Here is a 20,036-nt window from a genome sequence, read left to right on the forward strand (position 1 = left end):
GGCCTCGCCACACACCCCCCTCTGTCATAAACTCTTTCCATCATGCAGGATGCCGTCCGCAGCCAGGTATACAGCAGAACCTCTTTGTCTTGTAGCCACTGGCGATAAAGCAAGGGCTGATGGGAGAGTGGTTGTGTTGGCCCCCCGGCAGTGGCGAGGTCAGCCGAGGAGCTTATCATAGCCCGCAGAGGAAAATGCCTGAGTCAACACAACTCCACTGTTTGCCCTCTGAGGGTCACAAACACACTTCTATTAATTTACTTTGAACTTGGCACTTTTTTTATGTGTTCCTTTTGAGAGGAAGGCAGCAAGAGCACTGGGTCTGGTCGTGATTTTTGGTGTCTGGATTGTTGCTGGGTGGAGGGAGGGGCTGGATGTAGCCCCACAACACCTCTCAAGTGTGTGAATGAGAAGGAGCGAGGACAGGAAGAGAGCGCGGGCTCCACCACTGAGGTGCTGACAGAGGGGATCGAGGGGCTGAGATTGCACCTGTTCCGGCCCAGCACCCTCCCAGCAGGGCCTCGCCAGAGTCTCAGCCTTCTCTTGGCATCTGTGATGGGGGCCAGGGCCAGTCCCACCTCCAGCGCTCACTCCACCTCTTCTTTGCTTGTAGAAGAGAGATGAGAAACGCTGGAGGCTCCATCTGCCGAGGGCTCGCCGCGGTCTCTGCGGCCCGCCTGGGGAAGGAGGTTGCTGGGCCTCCACGACTCTGCCAGGGGTCTCACAGTGGTAGACCACAGCGCGGCACATCACACGTCACATGCCAGCTGGCCAGGCTTTCTCCACTGTAAACAGAGACTAATGACCACTCAACACACACACACACACACACACCAAACACATAGCCCTTGGTAGAGTGGAGGAGGGGAGACAGTAGGGGAAAGGGCTTGGTTTGGTTTGGATAAAGGAAAGCAGTATCCTGAGGTTAATTCACAGGTTTTGCTGCTGTAGGAGAAGCTGTTTGAGCCTGGAGAGGGAGCTCACCGTCACCGTCACAGTGGGACGTTGCTAAAGCTATACTTCTTTGGCTCTGACTCTGAGTCCACTACATTACAGTCCACTGGTTTCCTGCATGCGTGCAAAATCACAGGCCTCCCAGTGCTCCACAAGCCCCCAGGCTCAAGCTGGTCCACCTGGTCTGTAAAGCTCTCATGTTGGATCTCTGTCCTGAGGAACAGTATGTAGCTATGAACTCTGGGAAACAATAGTGCACAAGGCACTGCTGAAAAATAGTCCTAATGGATATTTGATGGCCCTTTCAACTTGTGGGCCTCTATAATTGTAAGAACATTATCAATGGTTAATATGTAGTGTGCACATTTTTCCTTAAAGAATTAAAAAAGCAATGTGATAATGAACATTACTCAGTGGGCTGTACTTTGACTGTACCATATACCATATACCATATAATACATTTACTGTATGTCAGAGCGGCCTTGAGTTTTCTGTCTCCTGATTGAAGGACATTTGTGTCTCCTGTTCCGTCTCATTCAGGATCTCCTTGTCCGTGTCTCCAAAGCTCAGTTTTCTCAAGAATTCCTCTCCTTCAATCAAATTACAATTATTTTTAGCATCCCCCAACCAGATAATTTCATATACGTCCTGCTATCTCATTTGACGTTTTACCCTGATGTCCCCAACACGTGCATTTATAGAGATAAATATATATAGGGATATAAATAAATACATCAAATGCAGGAGAGGAGTAATGTGACATTGAGTGTTATTCCCCAGTTAGGCAGGGAGAGGTAGGGAGGTCACTCGGCTACACTGAGCCACTGGCAGCCCATGGGCCCCGCTGGTCCACTGGAGTGACTTGGCTTCATCTACAAACTTGCAATAAATATCTGGCCATCATTTATTTTAATTCACTCCTTTCTTGCTCAGATGGAATGGATTCTTAACCTTGTAGGACAAGGACACCCACATGCTGCCTGCCTTGCCTTAGCTGCTAAATTATTCTTCATTCTTCAGGGGGAATATATATTTAAAAAAAAAAGGAGTCCGACGTTGCTCAAACTGTCAGCTCCAATGAAAAACACGCCTGAAAACGTTGTCACTGAACCTCTGGACAAGGAAAAGACGGGGAGTGGGCAGTGAAAGAAAGGGTGAGAGAAGTGGAGGAGAGAGAAAGGGGGGAAGGTGGGGGAGTCAGCAGCCTCCAGAGTGATTTATTTGCCAAATCAGGACACAATGAGTCGATTATGAGTCCTCTAATAAGAGAGAGTGTTTGGGGACCCACTAATTGGGCATGATTGAGTTGCAGTCTGGGAGCCGGGCGAAAAGGGAACCTGGTTCGGCGGCTGTCATGCAATCATCAGCTAATCAGAGCTTTGAAATTAAAACTGAGTGTTTAGGGTAGAGGACGGGATAATGGCAGGGACCTGTCTGAGCTCTGAGGCTGCCTGAGGAGGCTGTTACGGTGTCCCTGTGTTTGTCTGTGTATTTGTGTATGTTTGTGTGTGTTTATAAGTACAGTATGTATGTGTGCAGTGGATAGAAAAGAATAAGATTATTGTATGTGCCATGTGTCTGTGTATGTGCATGTGTGTGTTTGGGGCCTCTCATCTCTGACTGTGGTCCTGACTGGCCTTGATGAGGACAGTGAACGAGCTGTAATCAGCCCAGACCTTGTACTCATTCGTGGATGGTGTGTGTGTGTGTGTGTGTGTGTGTGTGTGTGTGTGTGTGTGTGTGTGTATGTGTGTGTCTGTGTGTGTGTGTGTGTGTGTGTGTGTCTGTGTCCAGCTTTTTATCTCAAGGTTTGTTACAAAGCCATATGTGTTTATTACATGAAGGCAATAGAAAATGAGAAATATACACTAATCCAATATTGTGTAGTATTTTGTACATAGATTTTAAATGTGTGTGTGTATATATATATATATATATATATATATATATATATATATATATATATATATATATATATATATATATATATATATATATATTGCTTTAGAAGCAAATACTTGGAATATTTTATACATAAACAGCTATTTATAGTTGTTAAACTAAACGATATATTGGTCTTTTAAACATGATGGAAAACAAAATTACAAATCATCTATTTAATAAAATTATTTGCACATGCCAATAAAGCCCCACAGCTCTATTAAGCTTAAATTAATAAAGAGTTCAAAAATCCCAAAGAACGAAAAGATTACGTTTCTACAAAACAATGTTGGGGTTATATTTCAGTTGAACAGTTGTATTCCCGTGTCGTCACTAGGGGGCAGTGTTTATCTGCAATGCATCGCGAGAGCAAACAGACGGGGCTAATTGATGTCAGGTGCTTTCTCTTGCAGTATGGTTAAACCAGAGTTGCAAAGCAGAGTATTACAACAAGAAGGCAGTTAGAGCATCTGTTTTACAGGTAAGATGGAAACAACACTTTAAAGACAATAAGTCTTTTTATTTGCAATTTTATTGTAGGTATTTTGACATGGTGACAAGGGTTGTTCGGACACATTTTAAGGCCACTCTGATGCACTAGCATAAAGGCTGTCTTATATGCTAAACTGCTACAAAAAGTAGAGTTTTTAAAGTTGGGATACATTTTTTGAAAGAATAAATAGCACTGACCTGTCAGACGTATCAACGTCCACAGAGGAAGTAAATATCAGTCAAGTGGTCATGTGGAACAAAACAAAACAATTTAATTTATTTTCTACCCCTAAACATTTACATAAAGGCTAAGTTTCTAAATGTGGTTTCTCTATAAACAATCGCCATATGCATCTACATATATATATATATATATATATATATATATATATATATATATATATATATATATATATATATTGCTGTATGCATATATTTGACTGCAGTGACCACAGTAAGTGTCTGTAATATCTTATAATTGGAAATATTTTGATAATCAATTGAATAAAAACAAACGTGTGTTAATTTTGGCTGCTGTAGATTCATGTATTCAGATGAAATCATTTCTATTCTCAGTAGCAGTATAGAAGATATTTACATTTTTTATTTATCTCATAATTAATACATTTCACTTCTGTTTGTTGTTGACCATGCTGTAATATTAAAATGAAGGGATCAGTCAGAAGTCAAGTGACACCTGTGTCATGTGTTTCAATGACAACCGATTTTTTTTTTAAGAATAACTTTCAGTATTTCATTTTTTCTCTGAGCTTTCCTATTTCATGTCTGTGTCTACAAATGACCCCACAAACAAACCAAAACACAGTATTTCATTCAATCCTTCTAAGGCCTTGTCTAATTGTAAATGTGCCCTACATCTAAAGAGGGCCTCACTATAAAAATCTGAAGTGGGTTTAGGCATAAATGGGATTAATTCCCAAAGAATGTCCTTTGCTCTTCCTCCCATAATTTCATTTGCAGGGTCCACAGGATGAATAGCCAAGCAGGCAGTGATATGGAACTGGAGGACAGGCCTTGCGGGGCCTGTGCTGCTACACCGCAGCCTTCAGGTTATGTTACCTTGATAATGTCACAGCTGCAGGAGCCACACTGCCCACCTTACAGGACACAGGAAATCCAATTATCTGCCTTCTAATGTGTGGGAATTTTACGCTCTCATTTCTTAGACTTTGGCTCCAGCCCTGCCCGAGGGCAAACCTACCTGAGAAAGATACCTGGGATTGCCATTTATTTATTTACCAGGAAATATGTCCACTGGCTTTTTGACTGAAATCAATATTATAAGAAGGTTAGAATGTAGTGGAATCTAAAACAAAATAGTTTCTCTCGATAAAACCATTTGATTAAGATTTAAAAATCAGTTTCTTTAACTCATTTGACGTCCTTTTTGTGCTTGTAATTTAAGTCTAATATCAATTTCATGCATACAATAACTTGGCCGCATAAACAACACACAGTCACACACAGAAAGATGAACAGGAGCAACCCTGATTCATCCTAGAGTCAGCCAGGTCTTTGTGATGGCTGTATATGGGAGCAGGTCTCCCACCTGCCTGGACCCCCGACTGGTTTTTGATTTAATTAAAAGGAAGAGGGTGCATCAATTTCACGTGTGTAGCGGGGAGATGACAGTACACAAATTGAAAGTAAGCATCTCAGTGGAGCAGGGAGGGGGCCAGCCCATCATTAACATAGACAATTCTGCGTGCAATGTAACAAGATTGGAAACATTATTATCATTCCACCACGAGACATAAAGAAAAAAAAAACAATCTCAAGAAGGCTCTTTACTCAGGACAGAGTGAGACAGGCTTGAAAAAACAAAAAAACATAGCTGGTCTTCATGATATTGAGCTGAATCACACACCTGCATAGACAAGTGTTTTTTTATACTGTCTGTGAAAATATGTAGCTCATTCCTGCGGGAGGTTTTATATTTTCTGATACTTTACCCCACACAGCAGTGATTATGTATCTCAGAAGTGATTATATATCCGTCTCCCCTCCCCTCCCCTCCCCTCCCCTCCCTGCTGAATCTCCAGCACAGATCCAGTGTTTCAGTGATAGGGTTCGCTTTCGGTCCGATCCGAAGGAATGTCAATGGGCTCCCTGCTCGAGGAGGAGCCCTATTAATGAACGGTAAAGACAGATGAGTCTCTCTCATGCCAAGCAGGTTGCCTCAATTGGATTAGTGAGGCTGAGATTGCGATAGATAGCTGTCTATGTGCCAAATGGCCATTAGCCTGGCCAATATGCCAATATAACTGTACACAAAAACAGGCTTAGGATTCCCCTCAGTGATCTCAACCCTCAGACTAGAGTCAGCAGCTGAGAATTTCTAAAGCATTAAGACTGTACGGACATACTAATGAACAATAAACATTTATCAACTGTGATAATATGCAGGTTAAATATTTGGTTCAACAGATGCCATCTTTAATTTCAAGTAGCACCTGAGCCAGTTTCCTGTGTTTTTTTGTTGTTGTTCAGGAAATACAAATATCAGCATCAAGTACGAGTGATCTGTCACTGGCTGTCACACTATACTTTATGAATGGAAAGCTGCCCATTCCTGGCATGTATCAGAGCGGGATGATGGGCACTGTAGATGTCAGTGGACACCAGGGGCCCTTCTCCAACCAACTATACAAATGGGCATGAGTGTGAAGAGCTGGGGAAATGTTATCAATCACCACGCGTCCCAGCGGAGGAGCTGTTGGCGTTTGTGTAGAGAGTCCCACTCATACTGATCCATATAAAAGGCTGTGTGATGTATTAGAGCAGATGAGCAGGGGCTGGCTCTGACACATGACTGACAGCTCATTTGACAGCCCCAGGAAAGTGTGCAGGGAAGTTTCAATCTGATCTAATGCTGCTGAAGGAATGAAATTGTGGTGTGAGATTATGTCTTCATGTTATATCCCCTCTAGGACAACACGGGCTGAATGGGATGAATATGATGTAGACGACCCCCCCCCCTCCCCCCCCGGTCAAGAAGGTACAGGTACCTATGGAGCCAGACGCCGTAGTCGACTCTCAGTTGAGACCTCCTGACCCCCTCAATCCACTTCAGTCCAGTGAATCAGATTTCTGAAGAAAAAACAAGAAACTGAAACCCGGCTCAGCCATATCTGTGGGTAAACAAAAACATTTTTGTGTCATGCATTATCAATCAGCTGTCTCGTGAGGCTTTCCAAACAGGTAATCTCTGTCATTCAATCGCTCCACCGCAGGACCTGGGTACTCCTGAAACGAGAGAGCCACAAAACAGACATTAATATTAAGTGCAAGAGAGATCAGCTTCTCTCTTCTCTCTCTCTGGCCTGCTCTGCCTTCTCCTTTTTTCATAAGTGCAGAATATCTGGGTAAGCCACCTGCATCCTGAAATCAATATCCCTTATTCTGCACTAGTGTAGGTTTACACTCATATTTTTAATGCTAAGATACATTTTCTTATAATAAATATTTATTGACACAACATTAAATGAGCCCCTTGTAAAAACATTTCCACATACCACATTTGAAGGTTACAGTGGTCGCGGAACATTTCTTAAGTACACCAGAAATGTAAAATTATTTTACCAGAAAACTATTAAAGCCCAGGAGACTCAAACCTCCCAATGCATGCTCCCACAATGATCAATCATAGAGGGCTAATTAGCCATTTCACAGCTATTAAAAAAAAGACACCCAGCCCTTTTCATTATGCCCCATCTATTTTCCCACCATTATGGTCTTTTCTCTTTCTTTTTTCCCCCCAACTTTCGAAAGTTATTAGGAACTTCTGTTGCACTGAGGAATAAAGCATTGACTTTCCACATTGGATGCGCCAGGCTTTCTTCCCCTCCGTCCAGTGCCTTTAATTCGTAGAATGAGGTCAGCAGTTGGCCCGCGAGCGTTGAGTGTCAGCTGCTGTTTTTCCATTGAAACAGACTATACTCGGGTGGTTAGCCCTCTGACAGCCTGACGTTGGCCTCTTAGCAGCCTGGTGACCACAGAACCTGATCCCACTCAGTCAAGTGGCTGTGTCTGCCTTCCCTCTAAACTCACCTTCCCCAAACATGTCACACAAATATCTCGTCCCTCTGCTTCCTGTAGCATGCCTTTCTTCTCCGTTTACCTCTCTCTTCTCCATCTGTTTCCATACTTTTCTGGTGTCAGCGTCCCTATTTCCCCTGCCAATGCGGTAACCCTGCGAATGTTCGTATTGTCTAAGTGATCATTAAAATTTATGGCAAGCTGACTTCATCCGGCTTGCTAGGCCGTGCTGGCATAAGTCATAATTATGTGATGACACTGTAAGAAGCAGTGTCCACGCTGGCCCCTACTTCCAGGCAAGTTAAATGATATAATTAGCCCAGTAAGAGGTGAGTGCTCCAGATTGGATAAGTTATTAAATGTTTGGATGAACCTGAGCTCCATTTCCCTAACTATCGCCATTTTCCTCTCGCTCCTGCTCCCTCCCTCCATTAGCCCATTAGCAGTTATGTGATACTATATGCTGACAGTGGGGCAGTGGACAGACAAAGTGGGTAAATTAAGCCTGACCACTGGTTGTGTTATAGACTGCTCTTATAAGGTGCCACTGAAGGACACTGCAAGACTCAAGAGAACAGCACATCACTGAGGGACATGCGACCTGATGGTACAGTAATGTGAGCTCAGCTGAGTTTGTAAACTTGAAAAATGTCACTCTCACCTTCTTTATGATCCTAGACTCAACTTTATGTTGATTGCATTCATTAAGAACTCATGTATGTCCTGTAACTCACTGTTTTCACCCCATGGAGCTATTGAAAGTGGTTGTGCTGTACAACAAACACCGGTTAGACGGGCAAACATGTCTAACGTCAAATTTAACCAATCAGATTGCTCAATTTGTCCCCAGTTAAACTGTAATGGAAGGCAGTGCACTGAGGTTGACAGCGTGCCTACCGCTGGGCCCTTGAGCCTGTGTGTGTGTGTGTGTGTGTGTGTGTGTGTGTGTGTGGCTCCACCAGAGGGTCTCACCAAGCATGACTGTGTGTTATTCACACTGACGAGTTCCACTGTTCACTGTCACCTCTCATTGTGAGGGGAAATAAGCCTGTGGAGAGAGCTGTGGCCAGGGGAGGGTGGAGGACAGAGGAGCCCCCCCCCCCCCTTCACACACACACAACCGTATCCCAAGGACTAGTTTCTCTTCCAAGGAGAGCCCAGCTGAATATTCCTAAATATCAGTACACATCCGACCAAACACCTGACAGACGGAAGCAGTTAGTCAGATGCAGAATGCTCAACAGTCTGGTTATTTTTGCTAACACATTCTTTCAGACAGTGGCGGAGGCTTGGCTGTGTGTGTGGCCGTGTTTGGGGAGGGGTGGGTGTTATGGTGTTTGATTTGTTGTGAAGACTCGAGCAGCAGGACTCAGCAGAGTCCAGGTTGGCGCAGCAGGCCCGCCGAGAGTGACACTTCCTCTCTCTGTCTCGTCCTGCGGAGAGCCCTGACAGCAGGGACCTGGTGCTGAGCTGCGTCCCTGTTCATCATCACCAGAACCAACCACCCACAGCGAGCGGGAGGGGGGGGGGATTCGGTTATCTGTGTCACCCCGCTGTCCCCCCCGCCTCCATCCCCCTCCCCCTCCTCCTCCTCCTCCTCCTCCTCCTGCTCTGTCTTTGGCCCTTCTCCAGAGAGACCAAAAAGCCGGTCTCTCTCGGCTCCCTGATTGTTTTTGTTCCTGTGAGCAGACAAATAGAGTTTGGCCTCTTACAAAAGAAAATGCCGGAGCTCATCTGATCTTACTGCCCTAAGGAGTGGCCTGGCCTGAAGGGCTAGTGATTGGAAAATTACAGTGCTGCTTTGGCCATATTGTGAGGGAGTCTCGGCCAGACTTTTTTCTCTTGTGTGAAAGGCCATCAGCTGAATGGCCACTGAATTGTGCACTTTTAACGCATCCATCAATACTGTGGAGTGATTGGCTGTCGACGGCACTGATTTAGATCTGAATCATTTGTGTGGTAATCCTAATTTGGTTAATTTTGATTCCAATATATGTGGATACAGAGAAAATGATGCTGGTGGCATCTCTGCAGGGCGGATAAACCTAATTTTTAAAAACTGATCTAAGTCTAGTTTCTACTGAAAAAAAAAATCTGTAAGAAAAATCTAAATGTAAATTAATTAAATACATGCTCACTGAACTGGTCAGCAAAATCCGGTGTGAGACAGCAGTCAGAGATTTGGTCTTTTGGTGAAAATACCTGTTGCGGCTCCAGAGTGATGTTCAAGCCGCCCATTCCTGCCACACGTGGCTCTCTGAGAAGTGATTACAATTGGTGGTGAAAGGAGGAGTAAAACAAGGGCCTTGTCAGCACAGACCCTCCAGTTTTGAGGTCAATTTCGCCCCCTGATTGCACGTATTTCTGTGTGTGTGTCTGTGGGGGAGGGAGAGACAAAGTAAGAGTTTACTGTTGCCTCATCAAAGCCATTCATCATCACCTGATGAGCAAAGGCTGAAGCCATCCTCATCTTTTTGTTTTTTCCTCCACCTCCCTTTCTTTTATTCTTCCACGCTTCCCCATTCCCCTCTTTTCCTCCCCTCATCCCTATCTCTGCCCCTCTTCCAACACTTGCCCCTGGCCCTCTGCCTGTTCTTTCGCCCACCCCCCCATGTTCGCAAATCACTTCTTCCCGTGTCAGCAGGTAAATTGTTTTGTCCTCCCATTCCCTGCTTTCATTACCTTGTGTAAATTAAGCGATATGTCGTCCACCGGTGCGCGCCAGAGCACTCACTGCGCCAACGCCAAAATCATGAGATTTGGCATAATAAATGAAGACAAACTGGCAGTAGCAGTGCTCCTCTCCACGCGGGCTCGCCTTCATTATTCGCTTAACTTGCCGGAGAAAATGACTTAACCCTGACCTGTGTATTTCGCCCCATATTCACTCCAGATAAAAGCCTTTTTACAGCGCACAACAATTTATATTCCAGCAAAGAGGCTGCTTTTCTCTGTCAGTTTTCCAATCTCAGCTCCTGAACACACGTCATTAAACTTGTCTTGCCTTCCTGTATTTGTCCATCAGTCCTTCTTTTTACATAAAATCTGGCAGCATTATTCTGGGATTTGATGGCACCCACTCATTTTTTCCCCTTGGAATGTTTGATTGGAAGAAATATAGCCGAGCTGGGGCTATCTCCTCTCTTCTGTGGAATCATGCACTTGATGAAATAGTGTTCCCCCAGCAAGAATAATAAAAACAGACTTGTGCATTACAGGGGGCTCTCAATCTGCCAGCTGGGCTGGGCTGAGCTGAGCAAAAAAACCCACCCTGCTCCTGACAGATTTTTATAGTTATCCCAGTAGATAAATGGAAACGGGTGACCAGGCCGGGGGAGGCCACTCTGGAGCCGAGTGTTGGCTACAGGGCTGGACAATAACATGAGGTGTGGTGTAAACATTAAAGGGTTGACCACGGAGACAAGGACGCTGGTACCACTAGAGATGTCCTTTCCTATTGTTCAGAGAGAAACCTGTGATACATTGTGGCTACTACTAAAACACAGCTTGTACACAGATAAGACCAAACAGAAATTCAAACACTCAATGTAGTTTGGTTTATGTTACTAAACCATTGCTTCTGTCCCCCATAGCTAGTGTGGTAGTGTAGTGATAGAGAGGCAAGTTAAAGTCCCGTGTCACACTGTGGTCTAACTCCATTGAGAATGAACTGTACACGATGAAAGGGGTAATTGCAGCTGTCCTCAGGGCGTTAGGTGTTCACTTTCCAGTTTGGAAGTGTCAGCATTACTATAATATCAAGCTCACTTCAATGTAAAAGGTCACTGATACTTTGCATAAAGTCTTTCTTTCACTGTTACTGGAGCAGGGCCGTTAGTTAGTTAGTTAGTTAGTTAGGATTCTTCAGTAAAGCATGAGATGGAGGCTGTTCTTGCTTGCCTTAGAGCTACACACGGTACAGTGTAAAAGCAGTTATGGAAAGTTTAATTATATAGCACAAGGGCTGCGACTTATAATTATTTTCATTGTCAATTAATCTGTTGATTATTTATTGATTTAATTGATCACAGTTTCCTAGTGCCCAAGGAGATTTCTTCAAATGTCGACCAACAGTCCGAAACTCAAAGATATTTAGTGTACAACTATATAAAACAGAGAAAGGTAGCAAATCAGTTCACACTTGAGAAGCTAGAACCTGCGAATTGGCATTTTTGCTCGACAGTTTACTTAAATGATTAATCGATTATCGAAATATTTGCTGATTCATTTTCTGGACTTTAAAAACATAAAAGCTATTCAAAGTGCTTTACATACTCTAACGCTAAATGGGAAATACAGTTACAATGTTAAAACATAAATTGAAAAGATATAAACCATTTTAAAGGAAAATATAAACACAGAGATATAAACACAATATAGGTCAAGATGTAAACAAACGTGCAATTATGTGAATGCAAAGCATATTTTTAGGTGTAACTCTGACTTCATGTGGGACTTTATATTTTATATTTCAATGCCTACAGTCAAAATAAGAGTATTTCATCTCATACATTTGATGTTTTTAAAATATTTTCACCTTCCTTTACACCACAGCACATTGCATTATAACATTATTTGTTTTACACTTGAGAATGTCAGTTCTCCTGAAAACAGACAAATATAAAAAAAAAAATTAAAAAAATTGAAATATCATGTTCACATAGAACAAAAACATTGACATGTGGGTTTTGACATGTAATCTGTTTTGGAAGGCTTAGAATGACCTTAATTTAAAAAAAAAAAATGTAAGCTAATACTAAAGCAGTTAAACACCCATTCTACATCAGGATTAAGTCCAAGCTTAATGTTTAGTATTTAAAAAAATAAGTGTTAAAAAAAAGATGTTGAAATAACAGGAACAACAGGGCATCAATTTAATGAGTAAAACTCAGTTACATTAGCACTTGTCTTTCTAATTGATTTTAGCCACTTAAGCAGGATTTTTTCACGTCTTCATGACTGTCCTTTTTAGCCTAAATCTTTCCCTGCCGGACGGTTCAGGCTATAGCCTAAAGCCATAAGTAATTAGCTGCCATGAAATTAGAAAGTAGGCTATGTCTAGTAAAATGTTAATTTTTGCTTAATTTAATACATGAGTTGATAGAAGGATTCATTTTTTTTACTTCTACTTTGACTTGTTGGCTATTTATTTTGGCAAATTTCAAGTGGAAAAATGCTAAGCCCGATACTCCTACAGCAGTAATGTGAAACTTCATGAAACCAAATGTAAGCAACATTTTCATTAAAGAAGGAGTTGGAAATTGCTGGGTTTAAATGGAGGTTGAAAAGTTACACTGTAGATTGTACCTTTAGATTTAGCCTTCTGGGAAGATAATCAGCCATAAATGGTGCTCGTTTCCACCTAACAGGCTCTGATTAATCAGCTAAACTGAGCAGGCTAATCAATCTAGTGCTTTCCTCGCCAGGCCTGGAGAGCTTTGTGTAGCCTGCATCCTCTTCCTCCTCCTCCTCCTCCTCAGTTCAGCAGTAGGCAGCAGTAGGAGAACAACACAGTTGTGAGGGACTAACACACATAATAATATAATATTGTAAGTGGTGAGACATGTGAGGGCGCTTTCTCTACACTTTAAATAGTGCTCATGTGTCTTGGTTAAATTAGTGCTTTTGCATGTGATTGATGTTGCTTATATTTTACCATTCTGTAGCATTGACAGACCTCCAAAAACATAACAAAAAATACAGAAGAAAGAAATCATACAAGAACGCTTAGTTTCAACGAACCAAAAGAAAAAATATTTCTTGTTTGTTTTTTGGGGGGAAATTTTGCTTTTATTTTGTAGTTTGGCAGTAGAATAAGACGTGAAACGTGAGGAGAGAACAATAGATACGGCATGTAACAAAGGTCCCCAGCTGGACTCCAACCAGGGACATTGTGATAACATGTTATGTGCCGTACACTGCTAAGCAGAGACGCCCATAAGGTGGCTTTTAATGAAATATTACTCTTTAAAGGGGAACTATGCAGGTTTTTTTTGCTTAATTTACCTTAACTGAACCGCTTCAGAGTCATTGGAATGGTTATATGACTTTTTTTCGGGTTGATTGGTGGTCGTCTCGCTTCCTCCTGGCGCCTGTGAGCGGAAAAACCACCCTTGCAACTTTTGGCCGGCGGCCTCAGAATCGCGTGATATCAGTTCTCGCGATGTAACGAATTGCTTTAGGCATGCACACATACAGGAACCGGCTAACTATAAGAACAATGTAGCGATGGAGTTTTTTACACCATCATCATGGCTGAGCCGGCAAAAAAGTAGCAGAAAGCTAGGAAAGCATTGTCGGAGGAACAGAGAAAGAGGAAACGGCAGACTGACCGAGCAAGTTTTTACACAGTGTTGCCAAATACCTATTGCGAAATTGCCAAAACTGCATAGCGCCCCTTTAAAATGTTGATGGTTCGTATGGAAAGACAAAATGTGGACATGAGATCCGATGCAGTGCTTGTCTGGTCATTAGGGATTTGTATTTGTGGATCGTTAGGATTCCCTCATATGTGCAGCCTTTAGTTTAGTAATAGGTTTGCGTTAAGTCATGTTTCACACTATTAAGTAGTAAAGATCCATAATATAAATGTTTCCTTGGGCCTCATATACCTCAGTTAATAATAATTCCATAAATTACACTGCACAAGTGGGCAGAAAGGATAAAGACATGCTGGTTTTCTGTCTCACTTTCATCATAAAGCAGCAACCGCTCGTCCTGTTAATTTCACATGAAAATGATCGCTGACATTTCATATTTTTAGTATTTTCACACATCAGTGCAGCCCTACACTGACACTGAACTTGTTCTAATTTGTTGACAAGTGAGCTGCCTGAGTGTTGTGTCCTCATTGCTCTCATCAATCAGGAGCAGTCTGCCATCAGCCATCCGCCATCTCTTCTTCCACTCTTTTATTTGTATTGTACAGACTGCTCATCAGAACGTATATTTATAATTATAGACTAGCGCTGATGACACTTTTTTGCAAATGATTTTCTTCTGTTCTCAAGGAACAGGATTCTTTTTCAGAAACCTGGTATTGTGCATGCTGGCTCACTGTTGGCTTACTGGGACACTTTTAGCGCAAAGCCATTGTTAGTGTTATAAGTAACACCTGTGTTGTTCCTACTACAAGTCAACATGACTGCTGTGAGAGATTGCTGCTGATTAGCAGGAAAAGCACAGGTGTAAGTTATAACGTTTAAAGGTGCTCTAAGCGATGTCACACGTTTTTTTTTTAGGCTACAACATTTTTTGTCACATACAGCAAACATCTCCTCACTATCCGCTAGCTGCCTGTCCCCTGAACACACTGTTAAAAAACACAGTCTCTGTAGACAGCCCAGGCTCCACAAACGGCAACAAAAACAAACTGCGCCAACCTGCACCACGAAACATAACAAAGTGTTCCAGCCAATAACCAACAAGAAGGATTTGGGAGTGGGGGTTGGGGGGGTCATGAAGGGGGGTGTGGGGAGGGGAGGAGTGATGTCCTAGACAACCACAATGACGACGACTAACGTTAGAATTATATTCTCTTGAATTTTGATATGACTGACACATGACTAAAGAGACGACGTTCCGATGAACAAATAGTAAAGAAGAGGGAAAAGGAGAAGGAACGCGCAAAGTCCCAAATTTACATCGGAAAAGCCTTTGAAAGGTGGCGAGAACTCCGCCGGCAGAAGGGAGGGGGATGGGATGGGATGAGGATGAGGGAGGGGTGAGCTAGCCTCCGTTTTGTTTGACAATACTTTGAACGTCACCCAACATCGCTTAGAGCACCTTTAATAGGCTGGTTCGAGATGAGCCAGACCTGCGCAGAATCGATCACTGGCGATCGCCGCCCAATGCATGCCGGTTAGATTTGTGTCCATCTTCATCCCGACTTGCTCTGACGTCATGCACACGTGGGCAATGATAACCTCACGAGATCAAGGCCGCCGCAGTTTTTAGAGCCAGCCGACGCAGTTGCTTTCCACTGACTGCAAGCCCCAGGGCATGAGATGGGAAACGCCTGGCTCTCAGCTGATTGATTCAGAATCAACTCCACATGATGACGTTTTACCATATGTAAACTTTTTATTGTTTTTAAATTGGAGGGATTTTAATTTCTATTTGTCTGATTTAAAGGATTATTCTGTGCAGAACACATGTTGTGTGTCTGATGGTGAGGTTTAGAAGTCGGAGAGACTAAATCCGTTCAGATTACGAATCATCTACAGTCTGTTGTTTATTAACATCAGCAACAGATCGCCTGCAGAGCATTTTAACAGCTACTCTGTCATAATAAAAACAACTGGAGACTGCACAAGCTCATATATGGGTCTGATAACATTTTATTAAATCGGAATGTGAACATCCTCAACACTCACTCAGGATGTGAGTGTTTCTGTGACTTCCTCTTCAGACTGAAGGCTGCTGGAAATGGCTGTAAACCTTGACCGCGGCTTTTTTTCACCGCCCACTGCTGCCGGCGCCTGCTCTAGTCCACTTTACAGGTGAATTCATCTCGAACGAGTCTAATGATTGCCTCAGTCCTTTTACTACTGCTACTGGGCAGGGTTGCTCACTGGTATGGCTTGCTGAGGCACTCAAAGGGAAAATAGTATTAATAGCATATGCTTTTAGTATATGTTTCTTCTAATACTTCTGTACTTACTCCAGTAAAAATTTGAATGCTGCACTTTTTCTTGTACTTGAGTATATTATAAGTTGTGGTATTGCTACTTTTGCTTAAAGCGTAACTCTCGTCAAAATGCAACCTAGGGTCTTTTTGTGAATGTACCCGAGTCAAACTTTTGTTTAAAAGCATATTTAGGACGGAATCGCCACTTTTAAGATTTACTGAATTTTCGTTTTTTTCGGTCAAATGGCCTTTTGAATGGGAGTGCTAGGGGCACTTTTACTCAAAGTATCACCAGGGGTTCTACACCTTAACAAAAGCATTGACAACATTGTTTGTGTACCCAGAGTTTACTAAAAAAGGTTTTGAACAACTCACCGTAGCTCTTGTTGTTTCCGGCCGCTACCACCTCGGCAGTCAAAACAAGTCGATATCCGAATGAGAATGAACGGACTCCATATGAGGCTCCTTTTTCAACTACGAGGTCAATATTGTTTTTCAATAACGACAAAACAAGAAATAATCCGTGCATTTATATGGAACTAAGCTTTAGGAGCTTTCCATCTTTACTCTCCTCCCTGTTATGTTGCATTCGGAAATCGATTGTTTTTGACTGATAAAATGGCTGCGGCCGGAAACAACAAGAGCTACGGTGAGTTGTTCAAAACCTTTCTTTTTAGTAAACTCTGGGTACACAAACAATGTTGTCAATGCTTTCGTTAAGGTGTAGAGCCCCTGGTGATACTTCGAGCAAAGTTTATTGTTGTGTCTAGCCTTCTTAGTAGCTATGAGGTTAGCATAAAAGTGCCCCTAGCACTCCCATTCAAAAGGCCATTTGACCGAAAAACGAAAATTCGGTAAATCTTAAAAGTGGTGATTCCGTCCTAAATATGCTTTTAAACGAAAGTTTGACTCGGGTACATTCACAAAAAGACCCTAGGTTGCGTTTTGGCGAGAGTTACGCTTTAAGTAACCAATGTACTTCTTCCACCACTGCCAATGTTATTTAAAATATATTTAACTACCAGACACTCTGTTACGAATTTCTTGCTGATATCCTGAATTGAATATTAAATACTAAATTACAATCTTAAATCTGTACCAGATTATAATCTATAAAAACTCTGACAAAGATAATTTAAAATGCAGAAGAGCTACAGTAGTGTGAGATGGGCAGCTTTGCTCAGTGCAGGGACTCCTCCACTCTAAACAAAGAAAAAAAACCTTGGGAATTCTACTCATTTTTTACTGTATGAAAGTTTCACAAGGTCGTTTGGAGAGTCGTGTTAACACAATACCTGAATACAGATTTGTTTCCTTGTTCTACAAGTCACGAAGCCCAGAGTCTTTAAGCGATCATTATTACCATACAAATAGACAGATCTATTTAACAACCCCCTTTTTATCGCATAACACTTATTCTTTAGTGTTGCTCACTGAAAGGCACTGAAATGCGTCTCCCACCTCCTTTTTTTTTTTTTTTGCAGGGAAATCGTCTCCGGGTTGATAAAGGCTCAGAGCAATAGAAGAAGCAAGGCTGACATCTTCTTAAGAGATGATAGGAGAGCCAAATCAAATAGGATGGAGCAGTCACTCTTTTCACAGATAGGTAGCTCATTTCTGGTGGCTGAGAGTTTGCATCCCTAGTGGCGCTCTGCCTGGGAAAGATAGCTCACTCGGACTCCATTCATTATTTGAGTCCCAGCCTCCTCTTTTCACGTCTTAGCTACTTTTTTTTTTTTCCTGCTTTAATGAGTTGCCTATTTTTCTCAAGTGTTGATGGGGATCTTGGAATTTAGATTTGGAGACAAAATGTTTAATCACAAGCGTTTTTCATTTGTGGAGAAGAGGCAAAAATCAATTATTTCTATTAGACAATGCTGATTGGAAATGAATGGAAGTGGTAGCATTTTGAAACAAAGGCTCCATGGTGGCAAAGATAAGTGTCAGTCTTGCCCCCCTGAGGTACAGTATGTGGTTTGGCTTAATAAACAGTTTGCAAACATTTGCCATACAAATGGTTTACCATGCCAATACCAACACAGGAAAATAATTAATGATGACAGTACTCATAAGTCTGTAATTGTGGAATAGAAGTAAATAATGTAAAATCATTGCGAAGAGCCAATGTCAATCTACAATTTTTGCAAACTGAAGATGTTTTTAATCGGTGCTGGTACATCTGGATGTCCTTTTATTAAATATAATTTGAACTCGAATATCCTTTGATCCATGTCATCAGTTGTAGAGGTTTTTTCAGCAAAACAACTCCCCGGGTAAGTTGCAGGAACTTTTCCCGTACACTATTTACAGCTAGACTTAATCAATCAAGCACAAGCTCCATATGATATTCAGCCTGGCACTTCCTGAAGAGCACTTTGCTATCATATCCCCCACATTCTTTGCAAATCCCTTTTTGAAAATTATTTATAAAAATATTAACTTCTCTTGCAGAGGGCTCATTGAAAGGAAGAATTACACGAAAGATAAAACACTATCGCCAGTGAAAGACTAGACAATGTACATTGAGAAATTGGGAAGATGGCAGAAACAATGAATATTAAGTGCCTAAGAATCTAAAGCTGCGGACTAAATTGAAACTGTATATCCTGAGGGGGCAAGGTTTCCAAATTACTAATTACTGCCTCTGAAAGGGGGCTGTTTCTGATATGTTTGCTTGTGAAAGGCTGCTGCTTAATGAAGCAGTGGCTCAAGTTTTTTATTTTAATATTCCCACTCTCCAGCTTTTAGGGCTCTCTCTGGACTTTCCTCCCAGGCCAGAACAATGGCGGGCCCAGGAGCCCAGCTTCCCCACAGGCCCCAGCAAGAGGAGGCCGGGGGCTGGGTACTGAGGGAGCCGCTCAGCATGCTGAAATATGGAGGCGACAGATAAGGTGGCAGCGGCACAGAGAGGCCCTCTCCCATGGGCCCAAGGGGAAATTTGCAGTTATTAAGAGGAAGATGAGAGAGATTAAATGGCTTTTGTACTCATTTTCACAGACTTTTATTTTTTTATTATTTGGGCTGCCTTCAGCGGAGAGATGAAAGAAGTGGTAAATTACTTTTTTTGTGCTTCATTCAGCAGCACACTGGCTTTGAGAGACAATTCTTCATTACTGAGTTGTCACACATCATAACACTTATTACTGCACTTTTGTTTTAAAAGGTGCAAACGTAATAGAATTACTGTAATCTACAACTAATGACAAATGTAACATGGCTTGGGATTTTGTTTGAAGAAATTAACAAAATGTTACATACGTGTAGATTTAACAAGATGATGTAAATCTTTGCTTTCCATTAAAAGTCTGTCATAGAAGGTTTAACTCAACTATATGACAGTTTCTGAGGTAAATGGTTAATGCTATTATCCAAGTAGCTTTACAATGTACCTCTCGTTCACACGCTCACGCTCACACATAGATGGCAGCGGAGGTACCGTGCCAGGCTAGGGCCCAACTTAAGGAGCAATTGAGGTTCAGTGACTTGGTCAAGAACACTTCGACATGTCAGCAGGGGGATCGAACCGCCAACCGACCCGCTCTCCCTCCTTTTGAGGTTTGTTTGTGTGCGATTTATAATGTGTTGCACTGCATTATATTATGAGGCTATTGTAGGTGCTTCACCTGACAATATAATGCAATCCAACCATATATCCAATACAACACCATAAACTCAGAGTAGAGTTGAATCGATACCTCAATGACAGTTACAACAAAAACTGGACATGATAATTTGTACACAGTATGATTGTATTTAGTAAAAAGAATGTGAATTGGCTTTGAAACACATTTACGATCTGGGGAGTGGTAATGTTATTTTACAGGTCCGTAATTTTCTTATAATTCCCTTCAAGGTTTCCTGGAAATACACTTAAATGGAAATAGATACAAAAGTACAGTGATTTTAGTCAAACTATAATTAGGCTATAGTTGTATTGAGTTTGGTAGATTTTTTATTTATT

The 20,036-nt window shown here is 42.0% G+C and overlaps 1 long non-coding RNA gene across 2 annotated transcripts; it reads left to right on the forward strand.

Annotated features, from left to right (window-relative positions):
* The first annotated feature begins 3,254 nt into the window (after positions 1–3,254).
* Positions 3,255–19,064, forward strand: LOC116035615. Of its 2 annotated transcripts, none has more exons than XR_004101410.2 (3): positions 3,255–3,376; positions 6,339–6,545; positions 18,817–19,064. It is a non-coding gene; the product is annotated as an uncharacterized LOC116035615 (long non-coding RNA). The 2 variants fall into 2 exon arrangements; XR_004101409.2 differs by having other exon boundaries at positions 3,256–3,376; positions 6,339–6,541.
* Positions 19,065–20,036: the final 972 nt, after the last annotated feature.

The sequence above is a fragment of the Sander lucioperca genome, chromosome 18, assembly GCF_008315115.2.
Source record: "Sander lucioperca isolate FBNREF2018 chromosome 18, SLUC_FBN_1.2, whole genome shotgun sequence".
NCBI lineage: Eukaryota > Metazoa > Chordata > Actinopteri > Perciformes > Percidae > Sander > Sander lucioperca.